This window comes from Rattus norvegicus, chromosome 3, assembly GCF_021556685.1.
Source record: "Rattus norvegicus strain SHRSP/BbbUtx chromosome 3, alternate assembly SHRSP_T2T, whole genome shotgun sequence".
Taxonomy (NCBI): Eukaryota; Metazoa; Chordata; class Mammalia; order Rodentia; family Muridae; genus Rattus; species Rattus norvegicus.
Genome location: NC_141536.1, coordinates 44,636,158 through 44,661,100, shown reverse-complemented (window position 1 = coordinate 44,661,100; position 24,943 = coordinate 44,636,158). Strand labels below are relative to the sequence as shown.

The window sequence follows — 24,943 nt, the reverse complement described above, 5'->3', positions numbered from 1 at the left end:
CAAAAACTGGGTGAAGGATTTGTATTCTACACGTTCTGATTATTGTCCATCTTTGTGTCCAGAGTGAGAAAAAAAAGGCCAAAAGCCAATAAAAAAAGGAAAATGATAACAAATAGAGAAGTAACAAGAAAAAGAAGAAACTTCTTGGAATGAGAAATGGCAGTAAACTTAGGCAAGATTTATTGAAATCTAGGGGAGGATTCCAAAGATTCCCTTAGCAGAGTTCAGGGAGGACGATTGGAAGCCAGTTGCACACTGATCGCTCGAGCTGTGGTTTTACCCCATGACCCAGATTTCTTTGCTGAAAATAGCTTCCTGGTTTTCCTTTAAAAACAGCCTCCCCTCTCCTCCTGACTCTCATATGAATTCTGGGGCTGATTCAACTACAGTCTTGTGCTCCACGTACAAAACACTCAGCACCCTAATGATAGCTGGGATGAGCGAGGATGGGCAGAATTTCAACTAGCCATGGGTTTTTGATAGATTTATAAGAATCGAATTGGATCTTCTTCCTGACAATTGGTGTGCTCTGGGCCCGGACTGGGCTGTGGGCATTCTTTTGAACTAATGGGCAAAGCCTGCCTCAAATGAAGAAAACATAAGGGGTAAGACATCTGGGGAGGCATGTGGTTTCCTGGAGGTCTCACATCAGAATCTGCCAAACATACCAACTTGACTCATTAGTTCTGTGGGTCAGGAACAAAACCTGCCTCTAAATTCACTTAATTTGGTTTTCTGCCATTTATAACAGAATCCAGACAAGCCTATTGAGTCATGGAGAAAGTCCAATGATGGTCAATTTATTTACTCAGACATCTTTATTATTTTATTTTGTGTCCACACAAAGAAATGTCTAAAGGATAGCTTCATTTAAGACTCCAGTCCCATGATCCCTTTATTCCTTTAAATTCTAAAATGTCCTTCTTGTACGTTTGTCCTCTAGGGTGTCTTTAAGACCCTAGTTCTCACATATCAAAAGAACAATCATATAGTATGTTAAATATGTATCTATATAAGCACAGCAAGGAAAAAAATCCTGTTAAGTACTTTATACAGGGCAGCACATGAGAAAACTTAGGAAATTTCTTTTTAAAAATACTATAACTGGTGGAAATCTAAAAGTGATGAATTCAAGTAGAACAGTATTCCTCCCACTTCAATAAAAGTCACAGAGGAAGCTGGAGAGATTGAAGGGTACAATAGGAAATCCCAATCCAGAAAGTGTGGCACAAAACCCAGAAGCATAAGTTCTCACCAAATCTTTAGGTAATTCCGGCCTTAAGGAAGTCTTAATATCTCATGGGACATCTGCGAAGATATTGGTCCAAGGTTGTAGATGTGGATCTGAGTCGGTAGAGGCAGTCAAGGATGGATCCTTAAAGATAAACATGAACTCTCACACTGCGTTTCATCTCATGGGATCATTACTAAGCAAAGTGATGCCAGTGAAGGTTGTTCATCAATTAGTATGACTGGGAGTAATTATTTTTGACACACTCATCAAAATAGAGCTAAAACCCACTTAAGCATTCTAGTGTATGTACATAAAGTCCACTCCTCGTGTCCCTCTAAAAGCATTAAGATTGAAAAAGACTAACTACTGTGTTGCCTTTAATCCCACCACACCAAACCTTTTGGGCTTTCCAGATTTAGATCCCACATTTGTGTGTGCTTCTCTGACCTATTTTCTAAGTGACTTGAAGGTTAGAAATGTAAAGTCGGCCTCAGAGGAGGAGCTCTGCAGCGTGTCAGGTTTGCAGTACAAGCTGCTTCAACACTTCTACCTCATGCTCAGTATAATCTAGTGTTCAAGTACATGATCCCAGGCAGAAAAGTCAGACAAAGATCCCCAGATGTGCCAAGACTCTTACCGCATCCGCTTCTCTGTATATTAACTCTCTCTCTCTCTCTCTCTCTCTCTCTCTCTCTCTCTCTCTCTCGGTTATTTTCGTCTTTATTTTCTTAAAGATCAGGACCCATGACAGTCGCTAGATGTGAAGTGGATTATGTAGACACTGGCAACGTTTACATAATCCATATCTGAATTAAGAAGAAAGTCACTTGCTGATCTTAAAAGATTCCGAGGATGAGACTTGTCTTGATGGCCTGGATTTGAAGTCTAGCATTTTGTTTTGAAGTGCCTTGTAAACTTTTATAGTAATCCCTGTCTGCATATTTATTAGTGTTGTGGAAGCCAAATGTGTGATCCCCAGAGTCGTGATTGTTGCCACACAGCTGCTGTCATGCCGCATACTCCAGCAAGTGATCATTCAACAAAGAGAACAAGAAGGCCCGTTGATTAAAGAGATACAATCACTACCACAGAAAACTCACTTCACAAGTACAGCCAGTCTCTCAAAAGCAGTCAGGTCTGGAGAGGCCAAATCCAACCAACATAAGGCTCCCTCCATCAGGACGGGTGTCTGATTAAGCAAAATGACCACAAAGGCTACCCTGTAGTGGGCTACGGTGGGGAATCTGGGAATTCAAGTAAAGGCCGTAATCTGCAATACTGTCCCAAGAACTCACAAAGCCTAAACTATGACAGTCATGACAAGCGAGGTAAGCATGTATTGTGTTAAAGCACCTCATTCTGACACATACGTTTCTACTAAATAAGACACTGGATAAACAGACTCAGTGGCAACTCTGCTGGCCACTGAGCTGGAGATAAGACCACACCAGCCGTTTGTCTGGTTAAGGATGCTGACAAATCTGACAATGGCAAGACCAACCTCTGACCAGCTCATACCCCCTGGTCAATGTACTCATCAATCCATTCACTCAGAAACAGCCCATCATTCTCTAACATGCAATTGGACACAGCAAGTTAATAATCTAAATTTGTGTTTTCAGTAGGAACTTCATCACCCAAATGTGGTATGACCAAATAGTATAAGAATCTATTAATAATTTTACTCCATGAGAGTTATAAGACAATATCCTGTTACCTTATAACTTTGATTCAATAACCACTCTAGTACTGTTTCCCCCATAGATAGAATAGACAGTTTTGGGAATCACCCAGGATAGCAGTGGAGTGGTTCCTTCCATATCAGTTGATACTTCATCTTCCAGTTTTGAATTCTGCAGATCTGGAGGTCTTAGACAAGTGCAGCCACCAAAGGGCAACGTGATAATTCCACTGGACTGTAAAGCAAGACTCCTACTTGGCCATTTTGAGTTCTCCTTGTCATTGAATCAGCAACCAAGACAAGGGCCACTCCATTGGCTTGAGGTATTAGTCCTGATTACCAAAAGGAATCATGGCTGTAAGGTGGACATGGGAAGGAATGTGTGGAGTCCATATTGTTTCAGTAGCAAAGTTTGTTGCAAAATAAACCAAAGTAAAGGAAGGCATGACCACTAAAGATCTAGATACTTTAATGTTAAAGATCTGGGTCACTCACCAGGTAAAGGAATTAGACCAGTTGAGCAGCTGGCCGAGCACAAAGAAAACATGGAGTGCTTCAGAAGTTATTAATATCACTAAACCTAAGAAAGTGATATGTATTTATTACTTCCTTATTATACAGGTACTATGTGATATTCTTTGATAGGATATTATATTTTATTACATAGGGTATATAGAAATGCCAATATACTGCATATTAAAATTTATTTATGCATATTAGTAAAATTATTTTTCACTCCTCTTTTTCTCAATTACGTTGAAAGGATTTTGATAGTGATTAATTTTATAATGTAGGCATTATACCACAGAATAGTCATATGTCACTGGGAAATCAATTAAGGAATCAAATCTAACCTAGAGATAGACACTATATTAAATATGTTAAGATAATATTTAATTTGACTGCAGCAACTATATTTCTCCCTTTGGTAGGGAGATGACAGTGTGAAAACAATTTCTATAAGAGGACTCTTACCTGTATTGGTTATTGATGCAATGAAAATATTCGTATGTTTACAGGGACTGTGCTTATTTTTAAATTTTCTCTCACTGGTCTAATCCCATTTTTTTTTCTATATTCTGACTCGGAAACTTCATGCCAAAAATGCATCTGCGAAGTATCGTTCTCCTCAGCCAGTTTGATTAGCTGTATTAGTAGAGCATGCTAGACGGAGGCCTTTTAAAGCTAGAGTATGAAGAAAGAACTCTTGTCAGTGCAGCCTCAACTCTGCCCTTCATTCTGCCAATGGTAGTTGGTTGTGTCTGATCATTTCTGGCACTCCCAGCACCAACCACACAGTATTGACTCAGACCTACCAGACCTGGCCAGGTAATGTCGCCTTCTCAGAGCCTGGATCCCACACTCTCAGCATTTTCTAGGTTGTGAAATTCCTACTCATTTCATTTTGTGCTTCCACCCTAAGTGGTAGCTTTTCCTGGTCTTCACACAAGCTGTGTTAATCTGAACTATCTCCCTGTCAGAGTCTCTTTTCCTGTAGCTGTGATGAAAATACACTTCCAAATGCAACTTATAATAGGATGGATTTGTTTGGGCTCACGATTAAAATGTACAGGTTATCATGGCAGAGGCTTCAAGGCAACTAGTCATGTGACATCCACAACCAGGAAACACAGAGATGACTACTCAGCTCACTTTCTCCATTTATACCTCCCAGAATCCTCTGCCAAGGGGATGGTCCCATCTACAATTACCACTAACCTTTCAGCATCCATTAGAATAATCAAAATGATCTTTTCCAGACGTTCCCTGAGAACCATCTCTCATGCGATTCTAGATTCTGTCGAGTTGACGACTAGCAGTAACCGTCACAGCCCCTTTCTGCTTTTTCGTCTTTTCTGGCGTCTACTTAACAAAAGCCTCTATGTTAAAATGACAAAGATGGATTGTGTTTTCTGATTGAAGACTGTGGTGGTTTGAACAGAACAGCCCCCTAGGCTCATAGATTTGAATGCTTAGTCACCAGTGGCACTATTTGGAAAGACTAAAAGTACTAGGAGGTGTGGCCTTGTTGGAGGAAGTGTGTCCCTGAGGGTGGGCTTTGAGGTTTCAGTAGCCTTTGTCAAGCCCAGTGCCCCCCCCAAGCCCCTGCCAGCAGATCAGAATGTAGATCTTAGCTACTTTTTCAGCACCATGTCTGTCTGTCTGTAGGTAGACATATGCTTTCCACCATGATGATAATGGACTGAATCTCTGAGACTGTAGGCCAGCATCTAAGTTAAATGCTTTCCTTTATAAGAGTTGCTCGGTTATGTTGACTTTCCACACCAACAGAATAGTGACTAAGACAGACACTAGCACAAAAGCAACACTGTTGACCATAGACGGTATTGCGTCAATGGGTTCACCTATGTAATCAGTCAGCAAATTCCAGCACTGTCATTCCGAAGCTCTTGTACAGGACAGCAATGCCTTGCTCACCAAACACCAAAAATGTTTCTAAGTTCTTCAGACCTTAGAAAGGCAACAGTACAGGTACGTGACGTCACGTGACGGTCCAGAGGAATTAGGTGTGGAACCTCACAATGAAACACTTCAAATAGGAGACACTGCTGCAGGTCAGTTCAGCTCTGGTCTTGGCACCAAACAAGCTTTCAAGACAACTTTTAGAATATTTTAACCTTGGAATTGGTGATGAGACATTTTCAACCTGTACTGAGGAAAATGATCAAAGATTAATCAAAGAGCTCAGTTGTTTGGTTGTGGGTTTTTGTCTCACACTGGAGCCCAGATGGCCTGGAACTCCAGCAATCCCCCGACCTCAGATGGCCTAGTATTGCAATCATAGAATCCTTTAAAAAAAACAAGCAAACAAAATTATCTAAGGTATAATTCAGGAGTTTTCCAGAAAGCACTCAGTAAGTCTGAGTGTTGAAACAGAGTCTGGCTTCAGCACAGGAGTGTGTCAGTGGGCACAGAGGATTCACAGTCCCTCTGGTTGTCTTCAGGGAAAATTACCTCCATTTACCTGCCACTCAGTGGGCTGATCCTATGCTGACAGGGAAAATCTACTCAAAGGCCTGACAGCAAACCATAAGAAGTCCTTAACTGTGTTGAGGCTATTGAAGTTGTGTACAGAAGTCAGACAATGCAACTCTGCAAAGAAGATGGTGATCACGCTGCACGGGACATGTAGTAACACGCCAATTTGTTATTAGGGCCTTTGGTAGTTGCAAAATTAACAAGAAAAAATGTGTATAAATATATTACTGTGATCTAAATGCATCCAACTAGTAGCCAGGAGAACTAGAAAGAAAACCAGGTAACAATGTCTCTTGGGATTTAGGGCTGAGAAAATGGGAAATGGGAAAATAGCTGACAACCCTTTGCGCCAGCTTTTCTGTATAATTTGATGTGTGACTTAGGTGAATGTATTAATTCCAAACATCGTAACTACTGTTCGAAAACATGTGTGCTGGGAATGCAACATGTCTCTGTGAGTTGTGAAAAGCAAGGGCTTATCTGGGAGAAAATGAATGCAGTTTTTGTACTTTCTGAATAGCAACTTAAAATTTGATGCAATAACACTCATTCCAATCAAATTCAGTCAACGTGTACATCTAACTAACCCAGAAAAGATTCTCCCCACAAAACAACCTAAACAATAGGAATAGCTTTTTCTGGAGTTGGGGAGATGGTTCATTCAGTAAATAACCTGAGTTTAAATCCCCAGTGTCTGTGTAAGTTAGGTCACATCTGTAGTCCAGTGTTGGGAAAGGAGCAGAGACAGGAGCATCCCTAGAGCTTCCTGGGCAGCTAGTCAGCCAGTCAGCCAGCTAAGCAGAATCACAGAGCGCAAGCCCAGTGAGGGACCGTGTCTCAAAAAATCAGATGGAGAGCATTGGCCTCTGGTCTACACATGCATATGTGAGAGAGAGGGACAGAGAGGGAGGCAGAGAGAAACAGAGAGAGACAGAGACAGACTTTTGCTTTTTTTTTTAAGTGACAAAACTTATCTCCATTAGAACAGAAAAGTAATTACAACCTAAACCCAAACTACTAAAGGCACAAAGATTCTGGCACAAATCGAAAGTCTAGCAAAAAGGCAGATATCAGCGAAGTTTTGCCTAGACCAGGCTCTCCAAAAGCATTTGGCTATCATGGAGACCCCGGGTCCCTTAGTGAATCCTTGGGGTTCACTCAAGAATGGCCAGCAACCTGCTCCAACCTGCTGAGAAGTGTGGAGCCTAATGAAAACTGTGGAAACAGGACACTTACTGCTCTTCCTGTGGAGTGGAATGAAAAGTCGTGGTCTGATTGTACAGTAGGTGATCAACCAGACCAATCGGGTCCCTGAATGCTCACCTGCTGTCAGTGCTTTTGGGAACTGCTCCTTGTTCTTTAAAACTTTTAAGGCAATGCAAATTCACTTGCCTTGCATTGCAATCCAAATTCACCGGCGCCTTGACTAGGCTAGGTTACAGATGAGGTGCTAGAGGCATTGGGAGTCTAAGTCACTTATTTGCCTGAGGTTACTGCCTAAAAGTGTAGAACTTCAACACCAGATATTCATGCTCCACCATGTCCAGAATTCATGCTCCCAACAACTAATTAGGTTACAGTGTTTCTTAAAGAGAAAGAAAGGGGAAGGAAATAAAAAGGGAAACATCACACAGAAAATCCAGTTTAGTAGCAGTAGCCAACCAGAACACTCAAGAACTAGACACAGTATTCTGAAAAGCACAAGAAAGATAACAGAGAATAATGAGTCAACTGTATAACTGTGGAAATTGGAGCTAGAAATCAAAGCAATAACATAGCTAATAAAAATTAGTAGCTAGATGAAGGGGTCTGTGGAAATGAAAATAAATCCATTTCTTATTCACAGTAGTCAATAGATAGGTATCAAAAGTTGACAAAGGAAAACTTCTTTTGGAAGAGGTTCTTTATTATTTATTTATGTGTAAGTTTGTGTGTGTCTATGAGTGAGCTTGAGTGCCCTTAGAGGCCAGAAGAAGGTGTCAGGCTTTCTGGAGCTAGACTTAAAGTCTTCTGTGAGCTCTAGGTGCTCAGAATCGAACTTGAGTCCTTTACAAAGGACTACATGCTCTTAAGCACCATCCGCCATCTCTTCAGTCCCATTAAGTAAATTCTTAAAAGCTCTAAGAGAACCAGCAAGGGGTGGAAAAACATACGATTCTCTAAATATCAGAAGAAAAATGCAAGTCAGGAGTCCTGACACATGCCTATAATGGCCAGGTAGGGCCAGTGGGAGGCTGAAGTAGGGATCAGCATTTTAAGGCTAGCTCAGGCAACATAGCAATATCCTATCTCAAGAAATGAAGTTGTGGGCAGGGGAGGAAAACAATATTCAGTTACTTTTCTGTTGTTGTGATAAAACACCATGACTAAAGCAAGTTATAGACAGGAAAAAATATTTGTGCTTATGGTTCTGAAGGGAGAGTCCATAATGACAGTGGGGCAGCAGGTGGCTGGCACAGGAAACTGAAAGAGTACATCCTCAATGGCAAAGACAAAGGAAGCCGAGAGAAAGCTTGTTGAGGCTCTGAATTTTCAAACCCCTTCCCCAGTGCTATTCTTCCTCCAGCAAAGCTGTACTACCTCCCCAGATAGCGCCATGAACTGGGGACCAAGTATACAGACACCTTAGCCTGTGAGGGACATTCCTCATTTAAACCACACATTTAATTCTTAAGGTGTTGGCCAAACAAAAATATGAGAACAGCGATAATGGTTGAAATCACAAAAGAGAAACGAGGTCAAACACATCACCTTATGAAGATAAGGTGAATCTACCAACTATAGCCAGGAAGATCTTAGGAAGGTGGAGAAAACCAAATAACTGTTCATCACACACAAAAGATAGATAAACCTCAGCTACACATCGCCAAGCACTGAGAGACAGACAGACAGACAGACAGACAGACACAGACACAGACACAGACACAGACAGAGAGGGGGGAAGGAAGGGAGGGAGGAGGGAGAGAGGGAAAGAGAGAGAAAGAGACAGAGAGACGAAGAGAGCAATCACATTATTAAAGTCCAAGTTGATTGCCCTCAAGAAGCATAAGAGAAATAAATTTAACTGATAGTGATGAAAGAGTCGATCAATACAGAATATGCCACAGAATACTAAGGACCCCCAGCATGGAAATTATTCGTTGGAACAAAATGAAACAACCCAACTGTCTGAAGTTAGGATCATTAAAGTTTTTTAATTAAGAGCATTAGGAACTAAAATTCTAGGAAATTTAGACCATTACAACATTGAGAAGACTTTATGTCAGAATGCATGTGCTGGAGAAAAATTCAAAGCCTTACTCAAATTATTAACAAAGGAAAAAATGAAAACAATATTTAAAACAAGGGATAAGAAAAAGAAAATGAATGTAGGGAAAGCAGTAAAAGTTCATTAAAGACAAAAGCGGGTATTAATGACTTGTGAACAAATTACATAAAAATAACAAACATAAAACTGACTCATTGGAGAGAAATCATATGGAAAGAGCAAAGGACAGCTTATCACATTTACAAAAGAAAAGTACAGCGAAAACCCAAACATATGAGGGCAACAATTTGAATGGACTAAAAGCAACTCAAATAATTGTGTGGGGAAATTCTGCAAACGTACTTGGAAACTTAGATAGAACGTATCTGTTTCTGGGGAAGTATGACCCACCAAGAGTTCTGAAGACAAGCACAAGTTACCAGTGATGATATGGAGGGGCCATCAAAGATAACTCGCCACAGAAACCAGAAGCCATCAGTCTCACTAACATCTTCTTTCCAAACACCAAGGAGTAGGCCCTCACCACACCAACGCTGTTATCTCTGTGTGTTAGGACTAAGGGAGAAAGAAGACACTGACGTCAGTCCTGAGAAACAGAGTGCAAAGAGAAACTACAGATCAATGTGCAGTTTATAAACAGTCCAGGAGCACTGTGAAAGCTAGTAAGTTAATGCACAATAATAGAACGGAATTCATCCTCGAGATACAAGAAATACTTCAAAGTTAGATTAGTCACCAGTAATTAACAGGAGAGACCCCTCTAATCATCTCAATGAATGATAAAAACTCATTTTGCAAAATTGAATGATGACATACACCTATAGGAAGGCTGAGGCAGGAGACTCAAAGGCTCACCTGACTGAGCAAAGCCAACCCAAGCTATAGAGCAAGATCATCTCTAAAATGAGCAAACAAATATCAGCCCTCAAAAACAACAACAACAAAACAGGGGGAAAGGCTGCACACCCCACATGAAAAAGGCAGATACGCATAATACAGATAAGCCTTTGTATGTGTGGATGTAGCTCATACACAATTGTATCATTTAAGTATATGTGTACACGTTGCGTGCACGCACACACACACACACAACACACACACACACACACACACACACACACACACACACACAATCTAGCACCATGCTCAAAGAAAAATCATTGTAATTAGTTTCGTTACCATAAGAAACAAGATGGATTCAGACAGCCTGTGAGGAAAGAGGCAGGAGCCATCAGGGCAGACCCAGAGGCAGCTGCTAATTATGAGAGCAGCTTCAGAACAACAGGAGGGACACTTCGGTGTCAGTTGGCTAGCTCCATGTCCCACTCAAGGACAATGTCAGAATAGGCGGCAGGATTAGCGTGGCAGGCTCAGGAAATTAGCGACACTCAGGTGACTGGACAAATGAGTCAATTGTCTAAGGATAATGACAGACAGGCTTTTCGTTAGTGAAGAGGAGGAACACATGAATTTTAGTGAAACTAAATTCGGGAAAGGATTGGGACCCAGGTTCCTGCATTGTGAAAGCACTTTTCTGTTTCTCTTAGCAGTTAGCCATGGGGATAGTTCGGCACCATGAGATAGCCCTTTCCTGCAGCTAACTTTCACCTACTGACGTTAGCCCTCAGCATCCATGAAGCATCCCAGCACAAGTCAATTATTTCACTGACAATTACAAAATGATGGCTCTCTAATGCTCTCATTAGCGCACTAGACACATGGACTAACTGGTCTTCTTCTCTAGGAATAATTTCTATCGGCTTGAAAGGTAGGATAAATTACATTTTTTCCCTTTAATTACAGATTGACAGAGTGATGTAGAAGTCACCTTCAAGGTGGGAAATGAGGCCGTGCGTTTTCTTTCCTTCCATCTCCCACTCTGGATTTAAAGGTTATTTTTTTTACAGTTAGTTATTTTTTAAATGCTAAAATTACCCCAAGTTTGACCAGTGTGGGGATGTACGTCTCCTCACGCTGGTTCTCAGACACTCCTGCTGTGAGACCCATGACTTCTTCCTTGCTTTTGGCAACTACGATGTATCATAAACGCTGCTCTGTATTTGCTCTGCCATCTACGCCTGGGGTTCAGTCATAGGTTTTTTCTTCCCAGTTCCGAAATATTTAGAAAACATGAGAATGCTACATGCACAGGTTGTCATTGGGTTGCCATTGGTCTTACATGGTGTGTAAGTTAGATATGTAGAATATTTGATATGAAAACCAGGTGTTTCACATTTATATTTCAATTTAGATTTCAATATCATAGGGTTTCCCCCTAGTGTCTTTGTCCATGTGGGGTTTTTTTCTAGTTTTTTTGAAAATCTGGTTTCCTAGTAATATTAACAAACTGTCTTACTTGCTACCATGTATCAGTTGTTTTCCATATACAGAGATAGCATTAACTATAGACAATAAAATGAATTCATTTTTGATTACCTTTGTTGTTATTTTCTCATGTGTGTATGGGAGCATGTGTGTACATACATGTGTGTGCATATGATTATGGGTGGGTCACCCACCCATAATCTCAGTAGGGACAAGTGACCTCTGTGGTAAGATGGCTTTCTATGCTGTAGAATTGGTGATCTCTGGTTTAGTGAAATACTCACCCCTTTTTAAATAAAGGGCTGAGTCACCAAAAAAAAAATACCCGATGTGACAAGAGAAAGACACTACTAAGGAAGAAGCATGGCCTCGCTGGGTGCCTCAGCAGCTTAATTCATTGCCAAAAGCAGAGAAGAGATCATGTGGATCCAAGCCGTGAGTCCATCCCCAAGAACCACATGGGAGAAAGAGAAAACTGACCCTCTGGCCTACTCACAAAAAAACAAACAAGCAAACAAACAAATAAGTAAACTTAAATTTAAAAGGAATACCTAAAAAAGAATGAAAAGACAGAAGGAAATATTAGTAATCTATCCAGCAAAGACTTGTGTGCAGAATACATGAAAAAAATCTTACAGCTGATGAATTTTTTAAAAAACGTAATCCAATTTTAAAAAGCTTTGAATGGCCACTTCATACATACGTGGTCATGAAGTCATGAATGGACAGCCAACATTACTTCCCAAGGACGTGTAAATTAAAATCACAGCAAAATAGTGCAACACATCCAAACCAAAATTACTAAAATTAAAAGGGCCAGCAAGAACAAGCATTTGGCTGACAATTCTCATTCTTTGCTGGTGAGACACAAAAGTGCTGTTTCCACTTGGAACAGCTTTGGCAGTTTCTTATAACATCCAAGATGCACTTAACAAAATCCCCAGCAATTAACTTCACACCATTTATGCAAGAGGAATATTAGTGCTCATCAATGTGTATGTCACCTGTTTATGCTTTGGGTGGTAGAGTGTTCAAATGTTAGAATATACATGATCCAGAGGCCATAGAAAACATCTAATATTTTGGTCAGAAGTCAGAGGTCAGAATGGCCAAAAGGTCAAGAACTTGAAACATAAAAAAATTGGCATATATATGTATATATGTCCGAAACAATATCGTATGAATAGATTCCTGTGAGCCAACATTAGGAATAAAGGTCTGTATATCTCCTATTAGGGACCCTAGACACTGTTCATATACAAAAGACACCAACCAAATGGAAAGACGAAATGGCTTGGACAGTTGATATCAGTATTCTCAGTAAGGTTGTGGACCTCTTCTATTCAGGAAGGGCCAGAGATGAAGCTCTCGAAATAGATGTATAACCCAGGTATAAGCTTGTTTTTCTTACTCACAGGATTTCAGTCAGTATCACGGTCTTTTTTTTTTAATCCATTAGTATAAGGTCCTCCACGTACTTGGGGATCCAGTTTGGATCAATGAATAGGTACCAGAATCTCCTGTGGCTCTAGGTTCCACTGTTACCAATCATGTATAACAGTTAGCTTGCCTACATACAGAGAGAATTGCTTTTATAATATTATCAAGCTTACTTCAGTTCCTTGATTTGTGCTCATGAGTTGGATGGTTTTCTATCCAAAACTCCTTTCTATCAACTGATTTTGAGGGTCCCCATATGACCACAGTATGGTAGTTTGAATATGCTTGGTCCAAGGAGTGGCATATTTGGAGGTGTGGCCTTGTTGGAGGAAATGTGTCACTGCAGGATTAGGCCTTGAGACCCCCATCCTAGCTGCCTGAGAAGCCAGTCTTCTCCTACTTGCCTTTGGAATAAGATGTTGAGCTCTCAGCTCCTCCTGCACCATGCCTGCCTGGGTGCCTCCATGCTCCCACCTTGATGATAATGGACTGAACCTCTGAACCTTTAAGCCAGCCCTGGTGAAGCATTGTCCTTATAAGAATTGCCTTGGTCATGGTGCTTATTCTCAGCAGCAAAACCCTAAGACACGTGGTTAGGGTGATCTTCCACATAGGGAAAGGTTCTGCACTTTCGGCTCACATAGTTAGCTTACGCTCTCTGGTCTGTGATCAATCCTAGATGGAGTCAATCCCCTACCACCTCTCAGAGAGAGCTCCTCACCAGTTTGACCTTACAGTGACAGAACCCAGGTGATAAGGCAGGTTTCAAAACTCATGGATTTTGGCCAAACGCTTCCCCAACCAGAGCTCACTTGCAGCTGTAGAAATGCGACATTTTAGATTATCTCTATTTTCCATAGGGCAATTTTGCTATCCAGTCACCAGTTTGTATACATGAGTTCCTGGAATGACGTGAACAAAAGTTTAGAAACTGGAAGTGGAGCAGCAAGGGCCTTATACAGGCAAAGGGTGCTGATTATCAACAACCAAGAGAGACCTTCTGCCTTAATATTTGAATTGTTAACTTGCTCTAGGTATTAATTTTGTTCTTGGAACTCAAAACAAAGCTTCAGTTCAAAAATGACTAAAGATTTCCAATGCTTTGGCATGTTCTCCAGTTTACAGCTTTTTATTAAGCATATTAAAGGTCCTATGATTAATATTAAAGCAGTTTACTTTTCATTAAAATCTGGGCAAGAATAAAAGTAGAGATAACTTCTTACTTGATTCAACTTTCAGGGATATCAGTGTTGTCAGTACTGAAGTGTCACTGGCTCCCACCATCAGCAAAGAAAAGTTGAGCATTCGTCTCTCAACCAACGTTCAAAGAATAAGTTGAGTTACATGGACGGGTTGTAGGCATTTGAAAGGTTGTCTAAAAGTCAAACACAGAGATCTATTACTGCCTGTATTAAATTTAATTTAAAATTTAAATTGAATTACTGCCTTAATAAAAATGGTATTTGACAAGCTGTGACTTGAAACCCACACAAGCAAACCATTCCAGGGGAAAGTGACTGCTGTAGTTTGACTAAGTGTCCCCCAAAGGCATTGTGTTTAAGGGGCTTGGTCACCAGCCTGTGGTGTTATGGGAAGTTGGGGGATGGGGAGGGTAACTTTGAAGAGGTGGTAAAGTTCAAGTAAAAGAAGTAAGGCCAATAAGGACATATCCTGGAGTGGGACATTGGGATATTGGGACCTTGGACCTCCCCTTTTTCCCTGGATGCCATGGGGCAAACAGGCCTTCTCAACATATACTCCTGCTATGTTATAGTGCCTCACCACAGGCCCAAAGGCAATAGAACTGAGGCCATCAAGTAAAACCTCAGAAATCATGAAGCAAAAGAGATCTTTCTTCCTTTTAAGCTGATCGCCCCAAGCATTTATTAGAGTAACAAAAACGCAGGTCTCTCTGGCATAACCACTTCTGCCATCTCCGTGAGCTCCAAGACTTTCAAATGCCTTTGCCAAAAGTACTGAACCCTGACCAAGAGTGAGCACCCCTCCCCTGCCTCCCTCCCAGCATCCCTCAGTGAGTAAGTGGAGTTGTCATGGTCCAGCTTTCTTGGATTCATACTAGAAAACATGCTTTAGGTCATTTCTTAGGCTCTCCCCCTTGGGCTAAACGAATGCCACTGTCACTTGACAAGACCCCTTCTTCGGCTGGCTGACCTTTCTGATCCTCTTCCCCATCACCTCTGAACACTCCCATATCTCCTCCATAAACTGCTTGTGTGGAAATCCTCCTGGGCTGTGCCTCACATCACTTGACACCCCTACTCCCACGACCACTAAATGGAAGGGGAATTAGCAGTCCAATAACCTTGTGGTGACCTGTTTTGAGGCCTAGAAGGGTGCTGAATGCTGAAAAACTAATGAACTCGGTAGATCTATTCTCAGGGAGTGTACATGTGGATTGCTTAGGGACAGAGTTGATTGGGAGAGCAGAAACTAAAAGATATCGGTGAGGGGACAAGGAAAACATAGGATTCAAGGGATGGCACAAAATATTGGCCACTGACATGGGGCTCAAGTTTTTCTCATGGCTTACATTTCTTCATTCTATTTTTGAATGAGTGAACCCATATTTAAAACAGTTACTGTCCACCTTTAATGCTTAATATCACTGCTCAGTGCTCCATTTTCTGTCAGAGACCAGCAATAGTTTACATGTTTCAAATATATCATTTGAAGTACCTTGGTATTCCAGAGAAGCTCTGTTCTGCACTTGACATTTCAAAGGTTCAATAAAATTCCTTGGATTGTCAGTTGCTCCAAGTGGTCCTAGACCAGAATTTAGTATCTTTCAAGGTTTTAAAGAATAACATCTCTCAATCTTCTGCCATCTGCTTCCTTCCATAGTTTAGGCATCAGTAAAAATGTCCTTCAAAACAGCATCCGTCTGCTTCTTGTTAAAGGAGGTAGAGTAGATGTCTTCTTCTGTCGTAGCTTAGGCTGCAGGTAAGAGCACACTGCTGCAATTTGGGACTGGAAAGAGATTTGGGGCTCTTGTTAAAAACAGTTTTAATAGCCTAGCAAAGCTATTTTACATGAAATGCACAGCCATTTGCAGCTTCTTGGAACCCAGTACAGGATAACACAATATGTTAGACATAATTGGAATGTTTCTTAACGTTAACTGTGATCCTGGCTTGGGAATCTGTGAGGCAAGAAGGGTACACATTACCTGAAGGGTGTGCAGATGGAAATGGGAAGCATTTGGTCAACTCAACAAGGTTTAGGTTAGCAGCTAGGAAGCTGGGACCTGAACGTCTTGGCCCAGAGTCTCCTTGTCTTTCACGACTTGTCTCCTTGTCTCTAATCTGTGGTATAAATACTGTGATTCCTTTGAGGACAGGGGTTATACCTTCCAACTTAAAGGCTGGGGATGCACAACATGGACACCCATCTTCTAATGTGCCAAAGCTATGTTAAAGAGAGATTTTGAACAAGAAATAATCTGTGAAACTCAGGATGAGTTTTGAAAGGGCATGGTGTTTAGAGTTTGATCTTTTTTTAAAAGTCAGAAATGTCCCAGAGGTCAGCCCGCCTCTTTCTGCATTCAGAAATGAAGTCTAACACCTTCATTTGAAACACTGAAGAAATAAGAATGTGTGTAATTATTTATTCTGAAAGGGAAACAAAGAATTTCAAATGGTCCAAACTTCGTTTCTAGCTAATTCTGGCAGCACAATGTTGCATTTTGTCCCATGATGCTGTTTGGCTACTGATGGTCACACTAGTAAGTATTATTTTAAAAACTATGCTAGAGAAACAGGCATCACAATTATTGTGACTTTACCATTATGAGCCTATATGGTATCTTGATGATAAGCTTCAAGGGTTTTTGTTTGGTTGGTTGTTTGTTTGGTTGGTTGGTGGATTAGTTGGTTGGTTTTGGGTGCTTTAGAATATCTGCATTTTATTTCTATATTCACTGAGAAATCTAGAACATAATGAGTGATTGTGACCAGTGCCTCCCTTTGAGAAATAAGCTGGCGAGTTGAAACTAAAGATTCCTTTCCTCTCGATTCCCCATACTTAACTCAGGACAGAGGCTTCTAGCTGAACTGTTAGTTGACCTTTATTTCTAGCTAACAGTGGCATGGGACTTCAGGAATCACATAATTAGACCCTATGGACCAGCTCCAGACCTAGCTTCCAAGGAGGCTGCTGAGAGGTGCTTCAGTGACAATGTTTAGCTTCAGGGCAGCAGGAACCAGCCACCTTGGACACTTGGAATCACTTCATCACTCTCAGAGGTCTGTAGGAAGATGTGGCTTTGTCGTGTCTACCTTCCCAATACACCACAGTGTCTGCAAAGGTGCCATGTATGCAAAATGCACAGAGATGTGTTTCCAAAAAGCCCAAAATAGCCACAAGGTAAAAGCCATTGTTCTTTTCTCCTTACATTTCACCCAAATGTCTTCCCAGGCAGTTTTCTTACCCTCTCTCTGGCAGGTGAAGATTGTTCCCCACAAGGTCACCTAGAAAGCCCCTGTGGAAATTTCTGAATGTGTTTTGGGTTTGAGCTGTCAAAGCACATTCTTTAGGTCACAAATCATTCCTTTCTCCTTCTCCTGCACTATATCCAGAGCTCAGGACAAGCTGCATTTTGAGCTGAGAACTCTTGAATTAACATTGATTTTCAGAACAGGTTTAGAATCCTGAAAACTGGGGGAAAATGCATCTGGGAAGGCTGTTACTCCTGACAATACTGTTTCCTGGGGAAAGATACATCACAGCATGTTTGCATCAATCTGATTTATGATATTTTGAACTCTTTGCTGTGGGTATATTTGCTTTACTAGAATGAAATCTACTGGGTTGCCAGAGGTGAAGCATAGCTTACCAATGAGTCTTGTTCAATAGCCGATTCAGAAAAGGAGAGATCAATAAGTAAACGAACAAATAATTATGTAATTAAGAAATCATTTCATTCTCTCCCCTTTAAGTCTATAATGTGTTACAATATTCACAAGGTAATATGTGCTGAGCATTAAGATGTCATTATTGATACTCTATACAGAGGCCATTAGTCAGTGTGTGTGTGTGTGTGTGTGTGTGTGTGTGTGCGCATATGTCTTTGCCAGAAGGTTATATTCTACAAGTCCTGTATACTTTTTTGAGCCAAGATATTCTCTGGCCTGGAACTTACCAAGAAGGCTAGGCAGGCTGTCCAGTGAGCCACAGGGGTTTGCCTCTGTCCATTTCCCGGATGCTAGGATAACAAGACATACCAGCAAGCCTAGCTTTTTGTTGTTGTTGTTGTTGTCGTTGTTGTTGTCGTTGTTGTTGTTGTTGTTGTTGTTGTTGTTGTTTATATGAGTTCTGAATGTCAAACCCAGGGCCTTGTCGCTGCAAGACAAGCCCTTTAATAGCTGAGCTATCTTCTCAGCCCTAGCACTGGTCATTTCTATTTGAGGCCTATTTCTGCTTTGTATCTATCAAATTGTCTATGAATACTTCTTAGTCCAGAAACCAAAATGATCCACAGCTCCCGTGACCTTGCCCAGTCTTTTCTAAGAGAAGCATCAAGTGTGGCCACTCTATGAACTTGAATGCTAATTCAGGACCAGAATGGTTTGAAGAGGGTTCATAATTCTCACAGGGGCAGAAGTATAGGAGGCAGGCCATTCCACCACAGTGTAAACTTGATCATGGTCTCTGTGGCCAACAACACTGCTTTAGCTCCTGTTCAGCCTTAAACTTTGCACTCAACATTTTCATTCATTTTCTGTCCCTTTATATCTCTCCCCAACAAAAAGAACGAAGAAATTTTTTCTGTTGCTTGCTTTAAAAATGAGCCTAGAAACAATGCACTGGATCAGTTAAGATTGAAGGAGAAAGCAGAATGCTACTTTGAGAAGTCTCCCAAAGAAACAACATAGTGTCCCAGTTCAGCTCTGTCAGAAGTGTGATAGTACCTTGATTGACAATTTTACTGGATTGAGAGATGCTGAAAAAAATCAGTAAAGTACACTGGATTTCTGTGAACCCATTTCTATAAACCATGGAAATATGGGCCAGTGAACTAAGGAGAAAAGATCTACCCTGCATGTGGACCACACTTCTATTAGCACCGATCAAAAAGAAGAAAGCCAGGAGGCATAAGAATGCTCTGCTCTAATTCGGTGGGCTTATATATTTCTGCTGTTACTGTGCTTGGATAGCTTTCCCAGTGTCAGAAAATGGGCTCCACCTGAGATTCTTCAGAGACTTTCAGGTCTTCAGCCTTGGACAATGATAGCATGATTGGTCCTTGGTTATAAGGCTTCCAAGTTCTTGAACTGAATAGCCACTGGTCTTCCCAGCTCTCTAGTTCACAGAAACTCATTGTGCCTCAGTCTAGCCTTTGATCGTGTGAGTCAATCTAATGTTTTCTCTTTCTATGCAATTCCTTGGTTCTTTTCCTCAAGGGAAACTCGACTACACAAGAAGCCCATTAACAGGGGACATAGATGACATTGCACATGGAGTTCAGCCTCCCAGAGCAGGATGCAAGCCAGAAAGGGAAGGAAAGGGGTCTGAGTGAAGGAATTCCAGACACAGAATGGTCAGCACAGTGACCCTGGAGAAGTTTAGGCCTTTTAAAATGTTTGCCATCCCCTAGTAATTCTTATGTTAGCACTAATAATCGCTATTTTATTTGACACAGAATCTGCGAAATTGATTCCAAAAAGAAATTAGAGGCAACATTTATAAGTCTCCACCACTAAACTTCATACTGTATAAATATACATTTATATAATTTATATATAAATGTACGGTATATAAATTTTATATTATAAAATTCAATTGAAAACCTCTAATTTTCATATTTCCTTTCCATGTCCTCCACTCTGATTCTCCACTTGCTGCTTCTCACTTAGCCACAGTGAGAGCAGCCCCGGCCTCACACTCTTACCACAGCTGGTGGGGCTGCTCCTGCACGCCTTCCCTATCATGACGGATGGGAACTTGAGAGGCTGGAACTGAAACATGCCGTCCTTTTCTTAAGCTTCATTGCTGGGCATTCTGACACAAGGATCAGAAATGTGATTAGCAGAAAAAAAAATTATTTTGAGATGAAATGGAATGGACATATAAATCTTATAACACTCTCAATATGCAAGGTGTTATATGTATGTAGAATAAGGCAAAAAAAGGGCAATTTGTTACCATTAACTTATGCGCATTGGTTTATAGTTAAGCTAATGTCCAACGATGCACTCAGATGATGAGGCCTTACACATAAGCGTCTCTATCAGAAAAAAGAAAGCCTAAGTCACCAAAGAATGCTATAGCTATGCAATTAATATCAGTCAAATAAAATTTAAGGCAAAAACTACATTAAAGGGATTCTTTTATAAGAACAAATGTGAATTTAGTATTAATGAGTAACAGAATGAATGTCATCAGTCATATGACTGAGCTTCAACATATATGAAGCAAAAAAAACCCCAAAAAAACAAAAAACCCATGACACAAAATCCATGAGTGACACAGTGTGGCTTTACTTTTTGACATATTAACCAAAATTTACAATACTCAAGTAGTATCAGCCTAGTTTTTAAAAAAAAAACTAATTTGTGACTAAAAATGGAATGTAGTATTCAGTAAATATTATGCCTATTTTAAAGATCCATGGAAGAATCATAAAATTGATCATGCATTAAGACATAGAAAGCCTCAGTGGAGTTCAATAAAACAGAAATCAGGCAAAGCAGTCTTTGAGCACAGGTCACTGCAACTAGGCATTAATTTCAACTGGAAAGAACACAAATGGTCATAAAGAAATCATTAACGGATGGCTCTTGGGACAAATCCGAAAACCTGAGTATTTAGAAAAGAGCACCAATGGGGACCCAATGCCATTACCAGAGAGAGACAGCCGGCGAGAACACTTGTCTGAGGCAAATTCAGAACACAAAGAAACAAGACAGAGCAGTTATTTCAAAGAGCCAAGATAGAGCAACAAAACTAATCAAGGAAAGTATAAAGGAAGAAGTAATTTTAAAAGACAGTAAAATAAATTACAAGTAATATAAAAATATTAAATAAATGTATCTAGAAGCTACATGTTAGACATTTAACTGATGATCCTAAGAACACACCAAAAAAAGATCATCCACCATGATCAAGTAGGCTTCATCCCAAAAATGCAGGGATGGATATATATATATATATATATATGTATATATATATATATATGTGTGTGTGTGTGTGTGTGTATACGTATACATATACATATATATACATATATATACATATACATGTACATATACATATATGCATGTACATATACATGTACATATACATGTACATATACATGTACATATACATATACTTATACATATACATATACATATACATATACATATACATATACATATACATATACATATACATATACATATACATATACATATACATATACATATACATATACATATACATATACATATACATATACATATACATATACATATACATATACATATACATATATATAGGCAGTTTGCTGCATCAGGAAAGATGGCGGCCGTGGCGGCTACGCTGAACGGACAACCAGCATTTCAAGCTCGGGGCCTGCGGCTATCTCGGGCAGGATCCTCCAGGCAGCAGCCGGCATGTATGAGCAACTCAAAGAGGAGTGGACCCGGAAGAGCCCGATGTGGAGAAGAGCTGGGCCGCCTGAAGTTGGTTCTGCTGGAGCTCAATTTCCTGCCAACCACGGGGACCAAACTGGCTAAACAGCAGCACATTCTGGCCCGTGACATTCTGGAAATCAGGGCCCAGTGGAGCATCCTATGCAAGGACATTCCTTCCTTCAAGCGCTACTTGGCCCAGCTCAAATGCTACTACTTTGATTACAAGGAGCAGCTTCCTGAGTCAGCCTACACGCACCAGCTCCTGGGCCTCAACCTCCTCTTCCTGATGTCTCAGAACCGAGTGGCTGAGTTCCACACAGAATTAGAAGGATTGCCTGCCAAGGGCATCCAGACCAATGTCTACATCAAACACCCTGTATCCCACGAGCAATACCTCATGGAGGGTAGCTACAACAAGGTGTTCCTGGCTAAGGGAAACATTCCCGCTGAACGATATACCTTCTTCACTGACATCCTGCTGGATACTATCAGGGATGAAATTGCAGGATGCATTGAGAAGGCCTATGAGAAAATCCTTTTTTGCTGAGGCTACCCGGATCCTCTTCTTCAGTACACCCAAAAATATGACAGACTATGCCAAGAAGCGAGGTTGGCTGCTGGGCCCTAACAACTACTACAGCTTTGCCAGCCAGCAGCAGAAGCCAGAAGACAGCACCGTCCCCTCTACTGAGCTGGCCAGGTAGGTCATCGAGTATGCCTGGCAGCTGGAGATGATTGTCTGAGCCTTGGCCAGGGTGGTGGGCATGACTGGTCCAGCAGTCTCAGCACGGGCTGGCCCTCAATAAAGGCAGATTAACCTCCTATGGGCCCTAGTCTCCCCAGTGGGATGGTGGAGATAATTGCTTCTGGAGAATTTGGGAGTTTGGGGAACCTCTGGGCCTTCTGGGTGAGTGTTTCCCAGTTGTCACTGCTCTGGGTTTTCAGCATAGCTGCCCAGTGGCCCGCAGGAGAGCACGGGCCCCAACTGAGGTGCTCTTCTAGCCAGCTGTGGGTGCCTTTTGGTACTGGGCAAGGGGACTAGATTGTTTTCCAGTGAAGTACCATGTGTCTCAGTTTTTAGAAAATGTTGGCCATGGATTAAATAATTTTTTTTTCCAGAGCTGAGGACCGAACCCAGGGCCTTGGGCTTGCTAAGCAAGCGCTCTACCGCTGAGCTAAATTCCTAACCCCGGATTAAATAATTTTTAAAATAAAAAAATATATATATACATATACATATATACATATATACATACAATACACGTAATCCACCATATAAATAAACTGAAGGGAAAAAACTGATCATCTCCTTAAATGCCCAAAAGACTTTTGAAAAACATCCAACACACCCATGATAAAAGTCCCAAAGAGTTCAGAGATACAAGGTACATACTTAAACACAATAAAACCAATTTACAGCAAACCCCTCTCCAACACCAAATTAAATGGAGAGAAATGCAAAGCAATTCCACTAAAATCAGGAATAAGACAAGGCTGTCTACTCTCTCCATATCTATTTAATATAGTAGTGGAACTTTTGGATAGAGCAATTAGACAACTGAAGAAGATCAAGGGTCACAAATTGGAAAGGAAAAAGCTTACGATTCATTATTTGCAGATGATATGATAGTATACATACCAATCCTAAAAATTCCACTAGGGAACTCCTACAGCCGATAAACACTTTCAACAAAGTGACTGGATACAAGATTAATTTTTTTTTAAAAAAGGACAAACAGACTGAGAAAGAAATAAGAGAAACAACACTTTTCACAACAGCGTCAAATAATATAAAATGCCAAATAATATAGAATAACCAAGTAAGTAAAAGACTTGTATGACTAAAAACTTCAAGACTTTAAAGAAAGAAATTGAAGACAATACCAGAAGATAGAATGATCTCCCATGTTCATGGATAGATAGGATTAGCATAGTAAATATAGCCTTCCTTCCAATAGCAATCTACACATTCAACACAATCCTGATCAAAATTCCAACACCAGTCTTTACATATCTTGAAAAGATAATTACAAACTTCATATGGAAAATCAAAAAAAAAAATCTAGGATAGCTAAAAGCAATCCTGAACAATAAAAGGTCTGCTGGAGGCTTCACCATCCCTAATTTCTAGTTGTACTACAAAGCAATAGTAATAAAAACAACACGGTATTGGCATAAAACCAGACATACCAATCAGTGGAATTGAAGACCCAGACATAAACCCACATACCTGTGGACACATGAGTTTTGATAAAGAGGCCAGAAGTACTGGAAAGAAGTCAGGATCTACAGATGTTAGAGTCTTACTGGATGTCTGCATGCTGGTAAGGATGTAGAATAAGGGGAACACCCTGGGTGGGAGTACAAACTTGTACAACCACTGTGGAAATCTGGAGGCATAACATTTTTGTAACCTCACGTCTCACTAACTGGCCTGAGTTGAGGCCTCCGAAGTGACAAGATGCCACAGGAACCTCAGGAGCAGTTCTTGGGTGAGTTTCTTTCAGTGACCGTGTTACTGCAACCTGAACTCAACAACGCTATGTGAGGAAAACCGATCCTGTGTGCTGTTAGCAAAGAATAGCAAGGCAGAGCAAACCAAATCGATGCTCAGTGCTTGTCTCCCACTGTCTGTGGGGTCATATTTATACTCCTTCATGCAGGGTCCCTTTAAGTGTTTGCTATATCAAAACATCTTTTCACCTGTGTCTGCTTCAGGAAAACATTCTTTCATCCTTCCACCTGTGTGCCCCAGCAAATCATCATTTGACATACTTAACTTTCCAAAGAAACTAGGAGTTTTCATTCCCGAAATCAACATGTCAGTTCTTCAGAAAGGTGAGAATAGATCTACCTCATGATCCAGCTATGCCACTCTTGGGCATATACCCAAAGGATGCTCCATCCTACCAAAGGGACACTTGCTCAACCATGTTCATCACATCTTTACTTATACTGGCTAGAAACCAGATAGAACCTAGGTGTCTCTCAATAGAAGAGTGGATAAATAAAACATGGTACATTTACACAATGGATAATTTCTTGGCTCTTAAAAAAAGACATTATGAAATTTACAAGCAAATGGATGGAACTAGGAAAAAGTACTCCTGAGTAAGGGTAGCTCATACACAGAAAGATAAATATTGTATGTATCAATTTATAAGTGTATATTAGCTATTAAGTAAATAATAACCAAGCTACAATCCATAGACTCAGAAAGATTCAGTAAAGGAGGGGTCTGAGAGGATGCATGGATCTTCTGGACAGGAGAAATAGAATATATTTTTCAGGTAGAATGGGGGCAGGTGAGACTGGAATGGGATGGAGGGAGAGAGACAGCTAGAACTGGGGGGTTCACCTAG

At 40.7% G+C, this 24,943-nt stretch overlaps 1 pseudogene; it reads left to right on the top strand.

Moving 5' to 3' along the window:
- The first annotated feature begins 21,450 nt into the window (after window positions 1–21,450).
- On the top strand, window positions 21,451–22,435 carry Psmd8-ps1 (proteasome 26S subunit, non-ATPase 8, pseudogene 1; annotated as a pseudogene).
- Window positions 22,436–24,943: the final 2,508 nt, after the last annotated feature.